The sequence below is a fragment of the Jaculus jaculus genome, chromosome 2, assembly GCF_020740685.1.
Source record: "Jaculus jaculus isolate mJacJac1 chromosome 2, mJacJac1.mat.Y.cur, whole genome shotgun sequence".
NCBI lineage: Eukaryota > Metazoa > Chordata > Mammalia > Rodentia > Dipodidae > Jaculus > Jaculus jaculus.
In genome coordinates, this window is record NC_059103.1 from 115877763 (window position 1) to 115901521 (window position 23759).

Here is a 23759-nt window from a genome sequence, read left to right on the forward strand (position 1 = left end):
AGAGTCTCTCTCTAGCCCAGACTGATCTGGAATTCACTATGTTGCCTTAACTCACAGCCATCTTCCTATTTATACATGTGACTCCCAAGTGTTTAGACTAAAGGCATGCACCACCATGCCTGGTGGTTATTTTTGTTAAATGGACTTGTGCCTTTCAAGTATTTTTGTTTATACTGATGGTATAGTTTATAGATGGTATAGATGGTTTAGTACTACTATCAGCATTGGCCAGAGAAGCTTCTTTTTGCAGTAGGTGGTGACTTCTGTAGATTCATAACTGGTTAAAATTTTGAAAACAGCCAGGTGTGGTAGTGCATACCTTTAGTCCCAGCACTCAGGGGGGCAGAGGTAGGAGGATTTCCATGAGTTCAAGGCCAACCTGAGACTACATAGTGAATTCCAGGTCAACCTGGACTAGAGTGAGACTTACCTCGAAAAACCAAAAAACTAAGCAAACCAAAGAAAGAGGAGTGTTGCGGAATGCTGTCTTTTGGGCATGTCATGACCATTGGTTGCACTCATGAACTCACAGCAGCTGTAATTGCCTGCACAAGGTTGTCAATGTCTCTGATGGTGAAGGGGTTCATAAGACTGCCTATCCAGTAAGATTTATAGGCAATTAGTAGTTGTTAGGGGCGGTGGAGCATTTTTTCAGCAGTGTGTCCACTGAGTTGCTGTGCTCATATAAACACCCTAATTAAATTCACTGGGTACCACCTGAAAAACATCAAAGTACAAAAGGGACTGGTTGGGAAGAGGAAGGTGGATGGGGAAATGGGAAGAGACTAGGAACTGAATATGATTTAAGTGTGCTATATACATGTGCACACACATAAAAGAAGTCCATTTCATGAATAATTAGTATATGCTAATAAAGTAAAACAAATAAAAAAGCTAATTGTTTAGCTTGCTAATTCTTTCTTCCTTTTTTTTTTTTTTTTTTTAAGGAAGGGTCTCACTCTAGTTCAGGCTGACCTGGAATTCACTATGTAGTCTCAGGGTGGCCTAGACTGAGAGATCCTCCTGCTTCTGCCTCCTGAGTGCTGGGATTGAAGGCATGTGCTAATACACTTGGCTTTTTTTTTTTTTGAGGAAGGGTCTTGCTAGAGCCCAGGCTGACCTAGAATTCAGTATGGAGTCTCAGGGTGGCCTGGAACTCATGGTGAGCCTCTTACCTTGGCCTCCATGTGCCAGGATTAATGGAGTGTGCTACCACACCCAGTTTATAGTAAGCAACCTCCTTGGAAATTTATGTTCTTTTAAATTTAAAAAAAAATTGTTTATTTTTATTTATTTGAGAGTGACAGAGAGAGAAAGTGAGAGAGAGAGAGAATAGGTGCACCAGGGCTTCCAGCCACTGCAAATGAACTCCAGACGCACTCCAGACGCATGCGCCCCCTTGTGCATCTGGCTAACGTGGCTGGGGAAATCAAGCCTCGAACTGGGGTCCTTAGGCTTCACAGGCAAGCGCTAACCACTAAACCATCTCTCCAGCCCTTATTTTAAATTTTTAGTTCATTACAGAGAAAGAGAGGGGGTCAGCGCGTCAGGGTCTCTCGCCACTGCAAACGAACTCCAGATGCATGCGCCACCATGTGCAGCTGGCTTACGTGGGTACTGGGGAATCAAACCTGGGTCCTTAGGCTTTGCAGGCAAACCACTTAACCATCTCACCAGGCTCTCATGTTCTTTAGGAATGTATTTTTTTAATCAACATTTTTACTTCCATTATGCCTTGAACCATAAAAATGAGTCGACGGCCCGGGTGTTGTGACGAACGCCTTTAATCCCAGCACTCGGGAGGCCACCCTTAGACTACATAGTGAATTCCAGGTCAGCCTGGACTACCTCGAAAAACAAAAGAAGAGTTGGTGGGCTGGTGACCCGAACCAGTGACCAAAGGCGTTTACCAGGGTTCAATTCCCCAGTATCCGTGCACCTGGAGTTCGTTCACAAAGCCCATAATGTCTGTTCTCTCTCTCTGCTTGGATATAAATATAAAAATGTTTTTTAAAAACCTAGTTCATCACGGCTGGTCACGAACTCAGGATCCTCCTGCCTCGCGTCTCTCATGCTGGGATTCCTGGCAAGGGCGCCCACGCTGGGTCCGGAAGGCCTCACTTTTAAGTAAGAAAACAGCGGGTGGAAAGCAGCAGCCCTAACCAGTAACCGCACTCGAAGCCAGCAGGGCAAGCGGTAGCCGGTGAAAAGTTACGGAGGAAAACACTGAAAAGGAGAAGATCCCAAACTCCCCAGTCTCCCGCCACACCGCGAGCGCCTTTCGCCGCACCACGTGACGTGACGCATGGCCTGACCTCGCCCTTCCGCCGCGCGCCGCGCCTGCGCTCGCACAGCCGCAGCAGGGCCGTCGCCGTCCTGGCGGAGCGCAGCCGGACGACCAGGGGTCATCCACCTCCGTACGTGGCGTCGGGCCCCAGGGCTTCCGGGGCAGCACAAAGCTCGTCATCACAGTTCCGCTCACTGACTCGCCTGGCACCTAGCAACGTGGGACTCCACTAGCCTTTCCTTAGGCGCCGCGCTAGCCAATCACGAGCCACGTCGTGTCCCAGCAGCCAATCCGAAGGCCCGTCAGCGTAATCGCCTTGCCCGTGGCTCTTCTTTTGTTGGGTTGGTGGGTGATTCTGGTGCAACCGCCAGTGTTTTCTCCGGTCTCTATGTCCTGGCGCGCAATCCGGCTCCATCGCCCCTTCCTTGACGCTGCTTGAGAGAATGTGAAAGAGAGAGGCAGAGAGCAGGCCCAGGTCGTCCCGGGGCGGGCCGATGGGTGTGCCGCCGGGTCCGTGGGACGGACGGGAGGCTGAGGCGAGGGAGTGCACGGGTGGGATGCTGAGCCCGCGGTGAGCGAGCGTCGTACTGTCTCCGGTGCCGGGCTTCTGTCAAGCATGCTAACCAGCTTTCTACCACTACACCTAGACTGACGAGGGGATCGCTGCGCTTCGTCTTACAGCCCTGTGATGCGGAGTTGGGAGTCGGAGCGCTTGGTGCGCTTGGCTGTGTGGATGTGGACCCTTGGGGGAGCCTGAGTATGAATATGCGCCGGTAAAGGTAAAATCCCTGGGCAATCGCTGCAGGAGCAGAAACGAGAGAATGGTCAAGTTTGGGGGGAAATAGACCATCGTGGATACCTTTCAGGATTGTGATTTTATTATTTTTAATCTAAGGAGGGTCTCTACCTCAGTCTGACCTGGGAACTCTTGGTAGTCCCAGGCTGGCCTTAAACTCCAAGCCAGTGCTGGGATTAAAGGCATGAGCCACCCACCTCTGGCACTGCGCAGGTTTTCAAACAGTGTCTTTTTTTTTTTTCCCCCCCCGAGGTAGGGTCACTGGAGCCCAGAATGGCCTTAAACTCATGATCCTCCTACCTCTGCCTCCCAAGTGCCAGGATTAAAGGCGTGCGCCACCACGTCCAGCAGAACAGTGTCTTAAATTGCTTATAGTTGAGCTAAGATTTCTAATTTCAGAGGGAATAAAATGGTCCAATTTAAGGCATAGTTTTTAGATTGTCTGGGGTAAGGAGATCCTTAGCGTGATATAAGTGTCCTTTTTCCTTGCTGAGTATTGTTGGAGGCCAGTGATAGAAAACAGGAGCGTTTGTAAATGCTTCCTTTCTTTTCTGTAATTCCAGACCTAACAATTTCTTCTTAACCCCCTTTAATCTAGATCCCGGTCAGAACGATTCATACTAAGGGATTACTTATTTATATGTATTTTCCATTATGCCAGCCTAAAGATAGACCATGAAATTTGGAAAAATTGGGTGTTGGAGAATAAATGTGGGTGTTGGGCAGATGTTTACTTGGCTGTTAATAATTAATACGTGTAGCAGAGGAGAGGACTTGGACTAAAATACTGCCTGTTGGTTGAGTATTTGTTGCAATTTTGTTTTGCTACTCAACCAATTAAGACCTGAATTGTTTCCCATTTCAGTGCTGGGGTCCAGGCCTAGGACATTTTGCATGCTACAAAAGGTTTCTATTACTACACTGCCAATCCACACTTTTTTAGAACTTTAAAAAATTTATTTATTTGAGCTGGGTGTGGTGGCGCATGCCTTTAATCCCAGCACTCGGGAGGCAGAGGTAGGAGGATTGCCATGAGTTCAAAGCCACCCTGAGATGAAAGAGTTAGTTATTGAAAGAGGGAATGAGGGCTGGAGAGATGGCTTAGCGGTTAAGCGCTTGCCTGTGAAGCCTAAGGACCCCGGTTCGAGGCTCGGTTCCCCAGGTCCCACGTTAGCCAGATGCACAAGGGGGCGCACGCGTCTGGAGTTCGTCTGCAGAGGCTGGAAGCCCTGGCGCGCCCATTCTCTCTCTCTCCCTCTATCTGTCTTTCTCTCTGTCTGTCGCTCTCAAATAAATAAAATAAAAAATTTAAAAAAAAAAGAAAGAAAGAGGGAATGAGCGTGCCAGGGCCTCCAGCCACTGCCGACAAACTCCAGATGCATGCACCATCTTGTGCATCTGGCTTGTGTGGGTCCTGGGGAAGTGAACCGAGGTCCTTTGGTTTTTCAGGCAAACACCTTAATTTCTAAGCCATCTTTCCAGCCCAAGAACTTTTTTGTTTTTGAGGAAGGGTCTCTTTCTGTAGTTCCAGACTAGCCTAGATCCTCTTACATTTGTTTCCCTCCAGCTAGGATTAAAGGCCTCTATCTACCAATCCTGGCAGTATTTGGAACATTCATGTGACTTCATATGAACTTGATGGCTGTCTTAGCATATTGCTCAGGCTGGTTTTAGCCTCAGTGATACTCCTGTTTCCCAGGAAGTTGGGATTACAAGCCTGGAAAGTTTTGGGATTTTTTTTCCCCTTTTTTTGGTTTGTGGAGGTATGAGGTCTTAATGTAGTTGGGGCTGACCTGGTATTGACTCTGTAGTCTCATGGTGGCCTCAAAGTCACATTGATCCTACCTCTTCCTCCCCAGTGCTGTTATTAAAGGCACGTGCTACAACTACAACACCCAGCTGTAACTTTTTTTTTTTTTTAAGGTAGGGTCTTAGCGCAGGCTGACCTGGAATTCACTATGTAGTGTCAGGGTGGTTGAGAACTCATGGTGATCCTCCTTCCTCTGCCTCCTGAGTGCTAGGATTAAAGGCATGTGCCTATATGAATTTCTTCATTCTGTTTCTTTCAGGTGGAGTCATAAATTAATACACATTTGAGCTTTTTTTTTTTTTTGTCCAGTAGACAGAGAAGGGAGGGAGAGAACAGGCCCACTAGGACCTGTAGCTCTTGCAAATGAACTCCAGATGCATACATTACTTTGTACATCTGGCTTGGGGGGTATTAATGATACTATGCATATTAGTGGACAAATTTTTGTGTGATATAAGTTTTAAGTGGCATTGCCCAGTCTTACAGTAACTGCTTACATTCCTGGAAAATTGCCAAACTAATTTCTGGCATTACTGTATACTTTCCCTTCCCACTGGCAGTGGATGAAGGTTCATTTGAGCCATATTTTCATAGTTCTGTTATCTCATTGGGGTTGTGTGTTTTGTTATTTGGATTTGGACTCAAGCCTGAAGGAAACCCGTTACAGGGTGTTCCTTGAATGCAGTATCTAAGATGATGTTCAGTTCCTGGCACATGATTCTGCTAGCATGTCTATATTCTGGAAGACAAACCTTTGTCTTGCTCAGTGGTCCACAAGACCCAGGGCTTAGTTTATAAGTGTGTAAAAAAAAAATATATATATATATATGTGTGTGTGTGTGTGTGTGTGTATAAACCTTCACATTCAGTAAAATAATGAATTTGAAAGCATAAGGACTTAAGGGAAAATTGAAGTTAGATAAACTTGATCTTATGCATTTCCAGGTTATCCTTGACTGTTGACAGGAATCCAGTTTCCCTCCACAATCACCTCCCCCAATATTAAATATTTTGGGGGGCTGAGAGATGCCATAGTGGTTAATGATACTTGGAGAGGTTGTCAACCTGGATTTGGTTTCCCAGTACCTATGTAAAGCCAGATGGAAAAGTGGCCCATGCACGGGAGTTTGTTTGCAGTGGCAAGAGTCTCTGATGCATCCATATATGCACAAACATTAGTAAATTAAAAAAAAAATTTTTTTTTTAGGTAGTGTCTCACTAGCTCAGGCTGACCTGGAATTCACTATGTAGTCTCAGGGTGGCCTCAAACTCATGGTGATCCTCCTACCGCTGCCTCCCTAGTGCTGGGATTAAAGGCATGCACCACCACGCCCAGCTTTCCTTTGTGTATGTGTGCACTTTTTTTAAAGCTATATTTGAGAGAGAGGGAGAGAGAGAATGGGTGTGCCAGGACCTGTAGCCACTACAAACGAACTCCAGAAGAATACGGCCCTTTGTTCATCTGGCTTACGTGGGTCCTGGGGAATTGAACCGAGGTCCTTTGGCTTTGCAGGCAAATGCCTTAACCGCTAAGCCATCTTTCCAGCCCCTAATGTGTTTTTGTTTAAATTGTTTCAGAAGCATTATAGACTGAGAGCTTGGTGGAGGAGATAACAGCTTGGAGGGTATCCAGTTTATTCCCTGAAGAGAGGCCTGTTGTCGTTCCTGCTTAATTGGCTACCATTATTACGCTTTTCCTAGGAAAGATGTGGTGTAAGGGTTCTTATCCTATTGTCACAACATCCTTCTAATCATCAATTACAAATGAGTTATTTATTGAGAACTATTTTTCAAGTGTCATGGACACAGTCTGTATTGATGGCTCCATGAGTAAAGTGCTTGATGTACAAACATGAGGACATGTGTTCAAATCCCCAATATTAGATGCACTGTGCTGGGTGTGGTGGGCCCTGCCTGTAATCTGGTGCTAGGGAAGAAGAGACAGGTGGGTCCCTTGGGCTCCTTGGTTAGTTTAGTGAAATCAGTGGGCTCTAAGTTGAGAGAGAGACCTATCTCAAAGAACAAGATGGAGAGTGACTGAGAAGATCTCAGGAGCACACTGACACAAGTTTTCAAACTATAATAGACCATTAAAAATGACACATTTTAGCCCTTTCCCCGAGAATGAGGGAAGAGCAACCATGCTGGTAATCCCAATATAATGAGCCCCACTGAGGTGGTGTCTCAGGAATCTCCATGCTCTGTAAGTGAGCCCTCAAGACCGAGGGGAGAGCATGTGTGGGGTTAATCCTGATGTAGTGATCCTGAATGAAGTGCTGCTCTGAGGTCTCATGCTCTGTATGTAACCCCTCACCTGAGACTGAGGGAAGAACAGCTGTGCTGGAAATCACAGTACAGTGAGCCCCACTGAGGTTGTATCTCTAGAGTTTCCATGCACTGTAAGCAGTCTCAGCCTAGACTGAGGGAGAAGTATGTATGGAGCTAATGTTGACATAGTTAAAAAAAAAAAAAAAGACCAATTTTACAGAGGCCAGAAGGGGTTGCTGTTCTAAGTAGTCTTAGAGTGCTTCAAGATAAAAGAAGCCAAGCATAGTAGCGCACACCTATATAGTCATAGCCCTCGGGAGGCAGAGGTAGGAGGATTGTCATGAGTTCGAAGCCACCCTGAGATTACATAGTGAATTTCAGGCGAGCCTGGGCTAGAGTGGGACTCTCCCTCAGAAAACTTAAAAAGAGAAAAGATTATTTTAATTTTTTATGTGTTTTGTTGCTTCTTGGCTTTGTCCTGTAACTTCATATCCTGTGATTAAAACTTTTCACTGCTGTTCACATAATGAACTGTTGTGATTATTGAATATTCAATGAGGATATGTAAGTTTTACTAAAGATATCATTGTAGAAGGCATTGTCCATTGCATAACATGATTATAGATAATACCTGTTTTTCAGGAACAATACTCTTGATTTATGTGGAAGATGATTATGAAATACACAGGAAAGGTAAGGTAGTGTATCTGTTTTAGGGATACAAAGAATTCTGGGAGGGATCACACTGACTTGGAAATGGATGCATGAGAGGCTGGTTGAAGGCATTTGCTTGGTAAGCCTGACAGGCCTGGTTGGATTCCTCAGTACCCGTGTAATTCCGGCCAGACACAAAGTGGTGCAAGCATTTAGAGTTCATTTGCAGTGGTGGGAGGCCCTGCAGTGCCCAACCTCCCTCTACCTGCCTATCTCTTTCAGATATATAAAAATATTTTTAAAAGAAATGTCTTTAATCCCAACTTGGAAGGCCGAGGTAGGAGAATCACTGAGTTTGAGGCCAGCCGAGGACAGCAGTACAGTTCCAGGTCAGCCTGGGCTGGAGTGAGACTATGCCTTGAAAAATAGAAGAACTGGATGATTGCCAAGTAACTGCTGGATTTCTAAAGGCTCTGGTGAGATATTGTTTCATCTGTGTGTGCATGTCAGGACAATCTCAAGTGTCATCTTTCAGAATGCTATCCACCTTTAAAAAAATTTATTTGCAAGCAAAGAGGGAAGAGAGAGTGCCAGGGCCTTTAGCTCTATAAATGAACTTGGAATGCACATGCCACTTTATGCATCTGGCTTTATGTGGGTACTGGGGAATTGAACCCAGGTCATTGGGCTTCATAGGCCACTCCTCAATCACTAAGATCTTTACAGCCCTTCCTTCCCCCCCCCGCCCCTCCCGTTTTAATTTTGAGACAGTTTCTAACGCAGTTTCTTTTTTCTTTTTTCTTTTTGGTTTTTCTAGGTAGAGTCTCACTGTAGCCCAGGCTGACCTGGAATTCACTATGGAGTCTCAGGGTGGCCTCAAACTCACGGCAGTCCTCCTTCCCCTGCCTCCCAAGTGCTGGGATTAAAGTTGTGCACCACCACGCCCGGCTTCTAACGCAGTTTCTAATCCGCTGCTGGGATTACTGGCATGCGCTGTGTCTCCTTCCACAGATTCTAAGATAGTAGTTCTCACGGGCCTGGAGCTCATTAATTAGGCTAGACTGGCTGGCTTTTGGGATTCTCCTCTCTCCATCTCCCCAGTACTGGGTTATAAGCATGTGCCACTATAACCAGCATATCTTTTTAAAAGTATATGCATTTGTGTGTGTGTGAGTGGGGGAGAGAGAAATAGAGAAGTATGGGGGTATGAGGACTTCGTGACATTGTAAATGATCTTGATTCCCGACTCGTGTTACTTTCTCAACTGGCATGTGGTCTAGGGAATTAAACCAGTGATATCAAGCTTTACAAACTAGCCCTATAACCACTGGGCCATCTCTCCAGCTCTCACACCCAGGATTTTTGCAGGGGTTCCAGGGATTGAATTTAGGTATTGGTGTTTGCAAGGCAAACTTTTTTGTTTTTCAATGTAGGGTCTGCCTTCAGCCCAAGCTGACCTGGAATTTACTTTGTAGTCTCAGTGTGGCCTTGAACTAAAATTGATCCTCCTACCTCCCAAATGCTGTGACTAAAGCCATGTGCCACCATGCCTTGCTAAATTAACTTTTTAACCTCTCTTAGTTCAAAACAATGAGATGGTGTTGATAGGTACAATACAAATTTTACCTCAAAAAGTCATGTTTTGGAGGGGTTGGAGAGAGAGGTTGCTCCGTGGTTAAGGTGCTTGCAAAGACTAAAGACCCAGGTTTGATTTTCCAGTACCCACATAAATCCAGATGCCCAAAGTGGCACATGCATTTGCAGATTGTTGCAGAGATTAGAGGCCCTGGTGTGCCCTTTTTTCCCCTCTTTCCTTTCTCCCCTCCCTGCAAATAAATAATATATATATATGTTGTTGTTGTTTTTTCAAGGTAGGGTGGCCTTGAATTCATGGTGATTCTCCTAACTCTGCCTCCTAAGTGTTGGGATTAAAGGCATGCACCACCATGTCTGTCAAAAAAGTCTTGTAAAAATAAATTTTTATTTACTTGAGAGAAAAAGAAAGTGTGTATGGCTGTGCTTGTAGATAATCATATCCATGTCAGGTTCATTCTGTGGAGACATCTGAGATAACATGACAATCTATATAAAGTAAATGACATGTATTTGAAATAATCTTTATTAAGAGTATTTTGCAATGGTGATAACATTTTAGATAATATATGTGTGTGTGTGCATGTGCACACTCACACACATTTACATTAGAGGATTGAAAACTAAGCATTTGTTGCACTTTAAAGGCCAAGCAATAAAAATTAAAATGAACCTATGGGGGCCGGGGAGATGGCTGAGTGATTACATGGCTTGCTTGCAGAGCTTTTATAACCTGGGCTTGATTATACAGTATCCACATAGAGGTAGCGGCACAAAGTGGCACATGTGTCTGGAGTTCGTTAACTGGGGTAGGATGTCCTAAAGCACCCACTTGCTGTGTGTATAAAATGCATTAAAAACAAAAAGAAAAACCCATTGAGGGTTGGAGAGATGGCTTAGTGGTTAAACGCTTGGCTGTGAAGCCTAAGGACCTTGGTTTGAGACTTGATTTCCCCAGTACCCATGTAAGCCAGATGCACAAGGTGACACATGCTTTTGGAGTTCATTTGCAGTGGCTGGAGGCCCTGGTGTGCCCATTCTTCTGCCTCTTTCTCTTTCTGTCTGTCTCTCTTAAAGAAATGAATAAAAATAAACAAAAAAAAATTAACCCGTTGAAAGAGCTTTAAAATCAAACACCATAGATGTCCAATGATTAAACATTTCCACTGCTGTTCACATCATGATTTGTTGTGATTAATGTATGTGGATGAGGACATTATAGAAAATTATCAGAACTCAAAATATGTAATTTCTATGTTGATTTTTTTTCCTTGTCTTCTTGTAGGCATAAAGTCAAAAAGATGTTTTTCTTAAAAGTCATTGGTTGAATTTAATTGATCAAGATTGTGAAGATTTATGTAAGGTAAGGGTTTATGAACTGAATATGCTGTTTCAAATATAGTGAGTGACTCACAATCCTCCTGTACTGCCTAGATTGGCCTTGAATTCCACAGTCCTTTCTCAGTCTCCCAGGTGTCTGGCTGGGATCCACCATGACTGCTGAAAAGGCTATAGGATTTTTTTTTTAAAAATTACAAATTTTTATTTTTCAAGGTGGGCTGTCACTGTAGCCTAGGCTAAGCTGGAACTCTAGTCCCAGGCATAGTGGTGCATGCCTTTCATCCCAGAACTCAGGAGGCAGAGGTAGGGGTATTGTGAGTTTGGGGCCAGCCTCAGACTATAGAGTGAGTTCTAGGTCAGTCTGTTCTAGAGTGAGAGACTACTTCAAAAAGAAAAATAATAATAATGGGGAGCTGGAGAGATGGCTCAGTAGTTAAGACACTTGCCTGTAATGCCCAATGCCTTGAGTTTGATGCCCCAATACCCACATAAAACCAGATGTTCAAAGTGGCTCATGCCACTTTTTTCATTTGCAGTGGCTAGGATCCCTGGCATGGCCATTGTCTTTTTCTTTCTTGTAATACAATTACTTTATTTTATTTTTGTTTATTTTCATTTATTTATTTCAGAGTGACAGACAGAGAGAAAGAGGCAGTTAGAGAATGGCCGCGCCAAGGCATCCAGCCACTGCAAACAAACTCCAGACACATGTGCCCCCTTGTGCATCGGGCTAACATGGGTCCTGGGGAATTGAGCCTCGAACCAGGGTCATTAGGCTTCACAGGCAAGTGCTTAACTGCTAAGCCATCTCTCCAGCCCATTTTATTTTATTTCTGAGGAAGAGGCACAGAGAGAGAGAGAATACAGGCATGACAGCACCTTTCAGCCTCTGACTGCACTCCAGGCATGCGTATCCCCTTGTGCTGCATGTATGACAGTGCATGCTTGTGTCACTATGTGTCTGGCTATGTGGGACCTGGAGATTTGAACTTGCATTATTAGGCTTTGCAGGCAAGCGCCTTAACTGCTAAGCCATCTCTCCAGCTCTCTGTGTCTCTCTTCTGTCTCTGCTTGCAAATAACAAAACAAGCCCAAAGAAGCCTATGGGCCAGAGAGATGGCTCACTTGCTTACAAAGTCTGATGGATTCCCCAGTACCCATATAGTGCCAGAAGTACAAAGTGGTACATGTGTCTGGAATTCCCTTGCAGTGACAGGAGGCCCTGATACACCCTGTCTTGACTGTCTCTCTCAAATTGTGTGTGTGCGTATCCTATAAGCAAAGTATGGTGGTACACATCTTTAACCCCAATGCTTAGGAGGCAGAGGTAAGTGGATCACTGAGTTCAAAGCCAGCCTGGGACTACCCCAGGTCAGCCTGGACCAGAGCAAGACCCTGCCTTGAAAATCACAAAATCAGCAAAACTAAAACAGTGGAACATTCTGTTTTAATGAAATGTACACTAGTACTGATTATTTTGAAATAAACTGGATACTGTACCATCTCATGCTTGGTGTAATGTTTGTCTTACCTAAAACTTTCCCCTTTGGAGCCTTTAAAATTATTAAAATGAGAAAGGTGGGCAGAATCCTCAGAAGAATTAAGCAATCTGCAAATCCTCAATTGAAGTTTTGTTGGGAGTTCAAGTCTGAAGTGCACTATATTAGGATGGTGTGACTGCATGAATCTAATTGACATTCATCAAATGTTCTGTCACAGCTGCTGTCCTGAAAACCCAGGCCTGGCCCATAGTCACAGCAACCAGTCAGCTGCCCTCCTGTGCCAGAAGGAGGTGAGAACCCAGGCGAAACAGCCATGATCCACCCTCTGTGAGCAAGTGGTTCATGCCTACTGCTCATTTGTCTCACTTAATAAACGTCCCTTTTTCTAGCCTGTGCTTTGTGTGCGTTTGTCGATGATTTGCAACTTCAAACCTAAAGGCCTGAAGAACAACCAGTTCAACTGCCTTGCCTGATCTGATAGAGTAAGACCCTCTTTCATTCATTCATTCATTGTCTGAGATTGCCCCAGCGTGCTGTGCAGTGGGCAGTGGCAGCTTATGCATTGGAATCCTGCATACATGTTAGTCCAGCCCCTCCCTTTCTCCTTTACTAAGGTTTGTACAAGGTGGATCTCTACATGCCCAGCGAGGCTTTTCCTCCTCATCTCTAGTCCTGTTCCTGATCAGCTTATTCTCAGCCCTCAATCCCCCATCCCTGTTTGTCTAAGGCCCATGTTTTTTCTATTTGTTCTACTTCCTCTTTCATCTGAGGCTTTCTGACATCAGGATGGCATCTCGCTTGTGTGGGTACTGGGGAATTGAACCATGGTCATTTGGCTTTGCAGACAAGCACCTTAACTGCTGAGCCTTCTCTGCACCTCTGCTCTCACTTTTCAGAAATGAGAATTTTTAAATTTTTATTAGAGAGGGGCAGATACAGAAGGGGATGCCATGTCCTCTAGCTGTTGCAAACGAACTCCAGACCATGCATTATTACCTTGTGCATCTGGCCTGGGTCCTGGGGCATTGAACCTGGGTTCTTTGGCATTGCAGACAAGCACCTTGACCGCTAAATCATCTCTCCAGCCCTCCATTCTCACTTTTTATCTTTTTAATTGGTGGTGACCATTGTGAAGACTCAAAGTTCATCAAAATGCTGAGAAAGTGATATTGGAGTGTTCAGCACTGAAACAACCATCATATCCTCCAATATTCAGGGACCATCATGGGAGAGGTAGCAGGAAGAATGTAAGAGCCAAAGAATGGGGAGGAGTGCTTTGCAGTACTGTCTTCCACATACAAAGTGACCATGGCACTCATGAACTCACAGTGGCTGATGCCTACCTACATAAGACATACCCAACAGAGGGGGAAAATGATGTCATCAAAATAGAGTTTTGGGGCTGGAGAGATGGCTTAGCGGTTAAACACTTGCCTGTGAAGCCTAAAGACCCCGGTTCGAGGCTCGATTCCCCAGGACCCACGTTAGCCAGATGCACAAGGGGGTGCATGTGTCTGGAGTTTGTTTGCAGAGGCTGGAAGCCCTGGAGCACCCATTCCCTCTCTGCCTCTTCTCTGTCGCTCTCAAATAAATAAATAAAATAAACCAAAACAGAGTATTCGAAAGAAGGAATTCAGTGGAAGGGAGATTTGAGGAAAAAGAACATACAAAGAAAGTGCTTTTGAGAATGGAGAAAATATGTCTTAATTAGGTAATATTAGGAAGGGATGTAACTGGAGCTTTTTATGGTTTTAAGGTATTTGCCTGTAAAGCCAGAGGACCCAGGTTCGTTTTTCACGACCCACGTGAGTCAGATGCACAAGGTGGTGCATGGGTCTAGAATTTTATTTGCAGAGGTTAGAGGCCCTGGCGTGCCCATGCTCTCTTTTCTTTCAAATAAATAGAGGACATCTGTTTCCTAGGATCCAGAGATTATAGGTCCAAAAGATTTTTCAACATGAATTTCAAGCCAATACCTTCTGACAACTCATTACTAGCTGGACCTTCAAAACAGGCCTACAAGTGTTTGTGTGCCAGCCAGCCTTCTTCAGAACTGCACCTTACCATCCCTGGGCAACCAGCAGCTGTGGAGGTGAGGCCTACAGGTGTGTGTGCCAGCCTTTCCTCTTCAGGACTGCTCCCTAATGTCCCTGGGCAGCCAGCAGCTCTGGAGGTGAGGCCTCATACAGTCCGAGGAAGGTGGATCTTGCTGCTTTGTTCTGGGAACACAGGAGACAGGAATGGTGTGACAGACAGCCAGTCAGAAAGGTACCGTCCTGAAAACGATGAACCCTTTTGGAGCCCAGCATTAACCAGTTAGACTTGCTCTCATTTACATGGCGGGAACCAAACCATGGAGAAAACCATCTCACAGGTGGCTCTACCTGTAGCTTGGCTTGCTTGCTCATGTTTAATAAACGTTTTCTATTCTAATCTGACCTGAGTAATTTGTTTACCACCCATGACTCCAACACAGGAAGGATTCAATTCTCCACCATCATATTCTGATGAGTAATGCAGTCTCCGAGTCAAGTTTGAGAAGTCCTCATCATTTGAACAAGGCTCTGCGAATAGTTTACTAAAATGGATTAACACTTCCATGCAGTAATACTTGTGGTGCAGCTATACTTGCTTTGCAATTTTTTGAGAAAGGGTTTTGTTCTAGCCCAGGCTGACCTGAAATTCTCTATGCAGTTTCAGGCTGGCCTCCAATTCATTGCAGTCCTACCTCTACCTCTCAATGCTGGGATTAAAGGTGACTGCCGCCACACCTGGCTTTGCTTTATAACGTTTTTTGCTTGTTTTTGTTGTTCGAGGTAGGGTCTCTAGCCCAGTCTCACCTGGAATTCACTATGTAGTCTCAGGGTGGGTGGCCTTGAATTCATGGTCAGTGAATTCCAGGTCTGCCTGGGCTAGAGTGAAACCCTATCTAGGAAAGAAAAGAAAAAATAAATGTCAGTCTCCAGTCAGGCTTATATTCCCTGCTACTCAGGAGGCTGAGGCAGGAGGTTGGAAGTCCTTGATAGCCTGTACAAGTTAGCAAGACCCTGTCTCAAAATGAAAAACAAAAGGGCTGTGGATGTGCTTTAGTGGAAGTGTGCTCTTTTAGTTTGTTAGCCCGTGGTTTAATCCCCAGTTCCAAAAAACTGGTTCTCCAAAACACAGTTAAAATATCAGGTATTACTACAGTCTAGATGCATAAATCTTGTTGCTAGCTTGTTGATAGATAATTGTGCAAATACAAGAAAGTTCATGAAGTGGGGTGCAGTCGTTCATGCCTTAATGTCAGTAATCCAGAGACCGAGGGAGGTGAATCACTGGGTTCCAGATTATCTGGGTTACAGTGAGCTATTACCTCAAAAAATAGATTAAAAAAGCACATGATCAGTGACAATATAGCTGTGTTCTTTTGAATCTCAAGCCATTTTGCTTGAGCCTGCTTCGTTTTTCTCTAAAATAAAACTTCCTTTGGAATTTGGTCTCTGAGTGTTACTCAGTAAAGTGCATATATTTTTTTTTTAATGTTCTAGAGATTAACAAAAATTTATAAAAGGAACCAGCCACTAGGCAGAGGCAGAATGATTGTGATTTGGAGGTCAGCCTAGGATTACAGAGTGAGTTCCAGGTCAGCTTGGGCTAGAGTGAGACCCTATCTGAGAATCTCTCCCCACCCCCAGAAAAAATAAAGGACCAGCATGAATTTCAGAGGTAGAAATGGATGTGATTAGATTAAATAGTGGCTGGAAAGCCAAAGTAGATCACAACTTGTCTTGCAGGTAGCTAGTTAAAATTGGTCTTAGGGGACTGGAGAGATGGCTTAGCAGTTAAGTGCTTGCCTGTGAAGCCTAAGGACCCTGGTTTGAGGCTCGGTTCCCCAGGACCCACATTAGCCAGATGTACAAGGGGCGCACGCAACTGGAGTTCGTTTGCAGTGGCTGGAGGCCCTGGCGCGCTCATTTTCTTTATCTGCTTTCTGTCTGTCGCTCTCAAATAAATAAAAATAAAAAATATTTTTAAAAAGTTGGTCTTAGGAAGGTCTATGACTATAGATACAACTTTGTTGATCATGGTGGCTTTCACCATTAATCCCAGCATCTCGGAAGTTGTATGTAATAGGATGACTGAGTCTGAGTGTCGCGTGACTACATAGTGAGTTCCAAGTCAGCCTGTCCTAGAGAAGAGACTCTAAAAGGGGGGGGGGGGGTTGCTTGCTTGCTAAGTCAATTTTCCATGTTAAGCTAGATGTGTAAAATGGTGCCAGAAGTCTTGGTATACCATTCAAAATTTAAAACAATGCAACTTAAAGTTGCTTTACCATCTTAAAAATTTTTTTTATTCACTTACAAAGAGAAGGAGTATACCAAGGTCTCTAGCCACTGCAAAACAACTCTAGATGCATGTGCATCTGGCTTACGTGGGTTCAGGGGAATTGAACCTGGGTCCTTGGACTTTATAGGCAAGCATCTTAACTGTTAACCCATCTCTTGGTTTTTGAGGTAGCTGATCTGGAATTCACTATGTAGTCTCAGGATGGTCTCAAACTCACAGCAACCTTCCTACTTCTGCCTCCAAAGTGTTGGGATTAAAGGTATATACTACTATGACAGGCTTCAAATTTTTCAAATTAAAGCTCTTCAGTTATGGTGCTTGCTGGCAAAGCCTAAGGACTGGGTTTGATTCCCCAGTACCCATGTGAAGCCAGATGCATAAGGTGGTGCATCCATATGGAGTTCATTTGCGGTGTTTGAAGGCTCTGGGATGGTCTTTCTTTTTATCTGCCTTTCTCTCAAATATTAAAAAGAACTTTAAACCAGGTGTGAAGGCGTATGCCTTTAATCCCAGCATTTGAGAGGCAGAGGTAGGAGGACTGCCATGAGTTTGAGGCAACCCTGAGATTACCTAGTGAACTCCAGGTCAGCCTGGGCTAGAGTGAGACCCTACCTCGAAAGAAAAAAAACAAAACAAAACTTTATACTGTTGAGGGTCTGGAGAGATAGTGTTGTGCTAAGACCCCTGACCAGGAGCCAAGTCCCCTGGTCACCCAGGAGTTACCCAGAGAACCGCCACAGAAGCCAAGACACTCGAATGTAAAAGCAGCAGCTTTCTTTATTGCAAACCTAAGCCTGGGCTCCATCCACAAGGTCCAGCACAGTGGTAGTGAGGAAGACAGCCCCTTTCTTTTGGGGGAAGGGCTTCATATAGGAATTCGAACAAAGAAGTACGTGATAGATACATGATTGGTTGATTTAAACAGCTCTGATTGGCTTGGGTTTCAGTGGGCAAAGTTGGGGGCAGGAGCTAGGGGCACTCCAGGCATTGTCTTCACAGTGGAGTATTTCTGCAATGTCCTTGAAGTGGAGATTCCTCAGAAACTTTAGGGGGAAAGGCAGCAATTAAGCAAGCAAAGTTTATAGAAGCAAAAGGTCAGCATATTAGCTGGCTAGTTCTCTAAGTCAGGCCTGGGCCTTTTTTTTTTTATTTTATTTTTTTACTTAAAATGCTTATATTTGGTCTTTCAATAGCTCAGTGGTTAAAGGCACTTGTTTGCAACCCCTGCTGACCTGTGATTCACTTCTTTTACCATCCACTTAAAGCTGGAGGGAGAAAAGAGGTTCAGGAATCTGGTATTCCTTCAGTGGCAAAAAAGCCCTGATAACCCCGCAGCCCCATAGGGTCTAAGCTGTAGCCCAGGCTGATCGGGAATTCACCATGTGGGCTCAGACTGGCCTGGAAGTCAGCCATCCTGCCTACCTCTGCCACCTTAAGTGTGGGGTTAAAGGTTTAAGCCTACCATATCTATTACTTGCTTTTAGACATGTAGTCTGAGTTGGAACCCATTATTTAGCCCAACCTTCCTTCAGGCTTGCAGCTGGCTCACCCTCCCAAATGTTGGGGTTACAGGCCTGAGCTACTAAGCTTCTAAAAATTATTTTTCTAAAATTATCTACTTGTGAGTGCTGATTTGTGTTGCCATCTTTTGCAGTTAGTTTTACTATGGCTTGTGGATTTTATTTTTTAATTTTGGGAAAGAGAATTGGCGAGTCAGGATCTCCTGCCACTGCAGTCCAACTCCAGACGCATGCACCCACCTTGTGTGCATGTATGACCTTGCACGGTTGCAACACTTCTTCTCCCTGGCTTACGTGGGACCTGGAGAGTTGAACATGCGTCCATAGGCTTCACAGGCAAGTGCTTTACTCACCAAGCCATCTCTCCATCTCACTTTTGGCTTTTTATGTGAGGGTATAGGGATTAAAATATGACACTCCAGCTTTTTTTTTTTTTTGGAAGTAGGGTCTTGCTAGACATGGAACTCATTATGTAGTCTCAGGCTTGCTTGGAACTCGGTGAATCTTCTACCTTCCCTCCAACCCCCAAGTGCTGGGATTAAAACCCTGTACCTCCACAACAGGCAACCTTGCTATGTGGCACAAGATGTCAGTATGTAGCTCTTGTTTGGCCTTGAACTCATATCTTCCTGCTTCTGCCTCTGAAGCCCAGTTTGCTGATATTTGCGTGCAAGGAAGAAACTTCTGCTTAAGACAGCTAAGAAAGGTGTGTTAGGAAGGAGTTGGTCAGGGTTGATAGGTGTAGTATAAAGCAGCCTAGAAGTTAGGTTGCCTGAGTTGAACCCAGGTTCAAATCCTTTAGAGCAAGTGACTTTCCTCTGCTTGATTTCCACTGGTGAAATCGTACCTACCTTAGCTAAGAATATACCTAGGCAACATATTTAGTAAGATTTGAAGCTGTAGGGAAGAATGTAGCACTTTATCCGAAGTACTTGGGACCAGAGGTTTTTCAGAATTTTGGAGATGCAGATGTATTTGTAGATTTTACTTAACTACCTAATGGGAAATCCGAAATGCTCCATCCCGTTATAGTTGCAGTCAAAGACTATCTCAGACTGCTCAACCTGTTCCAAGGGCACTGGCCAAAGAGCTAATAGGTTCTGAATACCGTGGTTCAGTAATTAACTAGAACTGCTTCACTTCACTCACTCCATTGTAGCCTCCTTGAAGGGCCCACAACAGCCTTCTGGGCTGTGTGTGACAAAATCATGTTAAGTTCCCAACACACATGACAAGGCATGACAGCCTCCTCAGCCAAACGTTCCCGTGGAGTGTGGCGGGGCGGAGTCGCCGGTCTGCTGACACCGCGCAGGACTAAGGCTACGTGGCGGCCTTGCGGGTCACCGTCGCCCAGCAGCCAGACGGGAACGCCCAACCAGACTCCCGTCCTCCATCAAAGACGCCGCTCCCGGAAGCGCCGTGGGTGGCTGGGTGGGCGTGGCCTGCACCGCTGCCGGAAGCGCCGTGGTCTGGTGGGCGTGGCCTGTTCCGCTCCCGGAAGTGCCGTCCGGCAGGGCGGGGCTGCGGCTGCCACGTTGGAGCGGAGAGTGGAGGTGGCTCCGGGCTGGGAGGAGGGGCAGCGGGTCCAGGCAGAGTCCGACGTTCGCCGCGCTAACCCCGAGCAGGTCGCCGAAGCTCCCTGCCAGGTGTGTCCACTATTTGTCTCTCGCCCTCATCGCCGGCGTCGGGCCTGGAGTTAGACCCGAGACCCCGGCCTCGTCTCCGCCGGTCCTCCGGCCCAGGCCCGGCTCCGGACACGGTGTCCCGGGGCGGGGATCGCGCGGTCCCCGGCGCGACGTCTTCACGGTGTAGTCCAGGCTCCCCGGAGCTCTCCAGGGCTCCCCGCAGGTTGTGCCCCCGGGACGCGCCTCCGGGCTGCTAACCGGAGCTTGAGGTTTGGACACCTTGCGACCCTGTGCACAAAGACGTACGATCCCGGGGCCCGGAGAGGAAACTGACCTCGGGATCGTTTCCTTGAGTTAAGTGTGGTTGAGATTTGTTTGTTGTTGTTTGTTTGCATATTTGAACTGTTGCCAACTCTAAGGGTTTGCAGTGCAGGCTACTGTCATTCAACCGTGATTGGATTGCTTTAGAAATAGTCACCAATAGTAGCTTAAACTTAGAAATAAGTAGCTTAACATATTGTATGATTTTACTGATAAATTATTATACTAAGTTAAATTGTGAGGCAGTTGTAAAAGAAATGAAAATATTGCCTAGGTTTGTGGGCGCTATAAACTTTCTGTGACCTCACACAACTAGTTTCTTTGAAGTTGCAATGGTCTGTGACAAATCCTGGAAACTACAGAAAACTTGTCTTTGTCTGCAGTTCTGTGTTTAATCGATGGTTAGAAGCTTGTCCCTACCACAGTATCTTCATTTTCTGAACGTCCTGGTTATTCATGAGTTGGCTAAAGCTTACTCTTCTGTTCACTTTTGCCCTCCTTGTCTCTCATAATCCCTTAAGTACAGCTCTGAGAGAGGTTTCGAAGATCTAAGAACTTTTGGAAAAATTGATGTTTTTCTAGCTGTAAATTTATGCTACACATGTGCACAGTTATATGGAAAATGTGGGATTTGAGGTGGGTTTTGAATTATATGGTTAAATTTTGCAGAAGCAGGTCCTTTTCTGAAACTAATATATTGGAATAAAATGAAATTTGTAAACTGTAAAAAGCAGTGATTATCAATTTTTTTTTTTGGAATCCATTCCCTTGAGAATCTTCTGAGAGCATTGAATCGTCTTTCTAGAAAAAATATAGATATATTTGTGCACACATAAGGTTTTCTATGTAATTTTATGAAGTTTACAAATGGCAGGTTAAAAATGTGGAAGGTGATATTGCTAAATTTTTTGCTTCTCTTTCGAGACAGGGTCTCATGTAGCTCAGGCTGACCTCTTACTCTATAGCAGGGGATGACCTTGAATTACGGATCCTCCAGCTTCCATCTCCCAAGTGCTAGCATTACAGGTGTTTGCTGCCACTTGGGAGCAAGCATTGTTCATCTTGTGTACGTTAATTGCAGCTCAAAAAGTTTTATCATCCTGCAATAAAATTGCACTAGTTGATCAATATGACATTGTTTAGTTCAATAACCATGTCATAGTTTGTGATGAACTTCAAACAATGATAATAACTCAACATATTTTGTAGAACAAATGTTCCTATCCTTAGTGAGCAGTTTTGTCCACATAAGATAGATGTTTACTGCAGGTGGTGCAGGCAAGGGACTGCACTCCTAGTTTGGGAGACAAAGGTACAGAGTCTAGTACCCTGACTTCCTACTTTCTGAGGTGCGGGTCATCTCTAGCATTGTGAAGTCGGAATTTCTGAAAGAATAGTACTGTTGGTTTTTAGTATTGTTTTTCAGTTTGCAGCTTGAAAACCAGTAGAAAGAAAATGTTCCATTTAATTGGACGCAATTACTATGGAAAGTTGGATAAAAAGTAAGAGTTCTAGTCTGGAACGCAACTATTGCTCAGATGTTTTTTGTTGTTTGAATGTTCTAGACAAGTGCTGTACAGCTGAGCCACATCCCCTCCCTTTAAAAAATGTTGTAGGACTGGAGAGATGGTTTAGCGGTTTAGCAGCTTACCTGTGAAACCTCAGGACCCAGGTTCAACTCCCTAGAACTTAAATAAACCAGATGTATGTACATGGTGGCACATGCATCTGGAGTTTGTTTGCAGTAGCTAGAGGCTCTATGGAAAATAAAATAAAATAAATAAAAAATGTTGCCTGTGTGTGTGGTCACACCACAGTCTCTTGGCCACTGCAAACTAACCCCAGATACATGGGCCAGTTGTTGTGTCTGGCTTACATGGGTTGCTGGAGAATTGAATCCCAGACAGGCTTTGCAAGCAAGCACCTTTAACTGCTGAGCCATTTTCCCAGCCTTGGGATAAAAACTTTTTCTTGAGACAGGATCTTGCTGTATAGTCCGGGCTGGAACTCTAGATCTTGCTGCCCCTCTACCCTTAGTGCTGAGGTTGCAGACATGTGCCATCATGCCTAGCTCTCAGATAATATTCTTTTTCTTTTCCAGGTAGTGTTTCACTGTAGCACAGGCTGACCTGTAACTCACTGGGTAGTTCCAGGCTATCCTTGAACTCATGGCACAGTGGTCCTTTTACCTCTGCCTCCTGAAGATTAAAGGTATATGCCACTACGCCCTGCTAGATGTATTCTTGATGATTTATTAGGATAGGCTTCTTATTTATCTATTTTTTAATATTTTTATTTGAGAGAGAAAGAATATGAGAATGAATATGGGCATGCCAGGACCTCCTGCTGATATAAATGAACCCATTTACTTGAGAGAGAGGCATATACATATATAGAGAGAGAATGGGCGTACCAGGGCCTCCATCCAGTCACTGCAGACAAACTCCAGACACATGTGCCACCTTGTGCATCTGGCTTTATGTAGGTTCTGGGGAATCAAACCTGGGTCCTTAGGCTTCACAGGCAAGCATCTTAACAGCTAAGCCATCCCTCCAACCCCTAGGATAGACTTTTTAAATTCTAACTTTTGAAATAGCTGTCATTTGTGAGCATTATTTTGTTTTGTTTTGTTGTTTTGGTTTTTTGAGGTAGGGTCTCACTATGGTCCAGGCTGACCTGGAATTAACTCTGTCATCTCAGGGTGGCCTTGAACTCATGGCAATCCTCCTACCTCTGCCTCCCAAGTGCTGGAATTAAAGGCGTGCGCCACCACGCCCGGCTGTGAGCATTATTTACTATGAAGAAGACAATGTCTTAAGCACTCTGAGTAATACTTCTTTTAATTCTCACAACAAGTATAGTGTGGACACTGTTACTGGAAGGGAGTTAAGACACAGAAGTTATGATCCCAACTTGATCTTGGACTTGGTGGAACTGAAATTTAATAGGGTGCCTTCTCTAGACTGAATATTCTCCCTGCTCCTCTGTAAAAGCTGGCTTGCAGATAAATAGGTTGCCCTCCTCACAGTGTTAATTTTTTTCTCTTACATGTTATGTTCTGTGTAAGATGGTCATGAATGAAATAACTATGCACAATGCTAATTCTAATCACTTACTAAAAATGTAATTATAGGGTTGGAGCAATGGCTTAGTGGTTAAGGTACTTGCCTGCAAAGCCAGAGGACCCAGGTTCAGTTCTCCAAGATCCACATAAGCCAGATACATGAGGTGGCACATGCATCTGGAGTTTGTTTGCAGTGTCTGGAGACCCTGCATGCCCATTCCCTTTCTCTTAAATAAATAAAATATATATATACAGACACAGTTACTGCCAGGTGTGGTGCCACATACCTTTAATCCCAGCACTCGGGAGGCAGAGGTAGGAGGATTGCTTGTGAGTCTGAGGCCAGCCTGAGACTACATAGTGAATCTCAGCTCAGCCTGGGCTCTATAGAGTGAGATTGTACTTCAAAAAAAGAGGAGATATTGAAGCAAGTATTAATTGGGAAGTATATGTTTTTACAGCTAATCTCCCTTCAAAGTTAAAAAAAAAAAACATTTGCGGTTGTATGAGTGGACATTTTTTTAAATTTTGTTTTTGTTTATTTTTATTTATTTATTTGAGAGCGACAGACAGAGAAAGAGGCAGATAGAGAGTAAATGGGTGCACCAGGGCCTCCAGCCACTGCAAACGAACTCCAGATGCATGCTTG

General features: G+C 44.7%; 1 protein-coding gene and 1 long non-coding RNA gene across 11 annotated transcripts in view; both read left to right on the forward strand.

The window, feature by feature from the left end:
- The first annotated feature begins 2428 nt into the window (after window positions 1–2428).
- Window positions 2429–12639, forward strand: LOC123458488. Of its 4 annotated transcripts, none has more exons than XR_006635682.1 (6): window positions 2429–2762; window positions 2935–3066; window positions 7804–7954; window positions 8098–8291; window positions 10694–10771; window positions 12469–12639. It is a non-coding gene; the product is annotated as an uncharacterized LOC123458488 (long non-coding RNA). The 4 variants fall into 4 exon arrangements; XR_006635681.1 differs by having other exon boundaries at window positions 2438–2762; window positions 7804–7859; XR_006635680.1 differs by having other exon boundaries at window positions 2440–2762; window positions 7804–7854.
- Window positions 12640–19615: 6976 nt separating this feature from the next.
- Window positions 19616–23759, forward strand: part of Sec31a (SEC31 homolog A, COPII coat complex component) — a 93443-nt gene continuing 89299 nt past the window's right edge. For 6 of the 7 annotated variants that reach the window (XM_045142733.1, XM_045142735.1, XM_045142738.1 and 3 more), the window contains exon 1: window positions 19616–19746. The gene's annotated coding sequence lies outside the window, so the exon portion shown is untranslated. The remainder of the gene's footprint in view (window positions 19747–23759) is intronic. The other variant, XM_045142734.1, reaches the window with a different exon arrangement.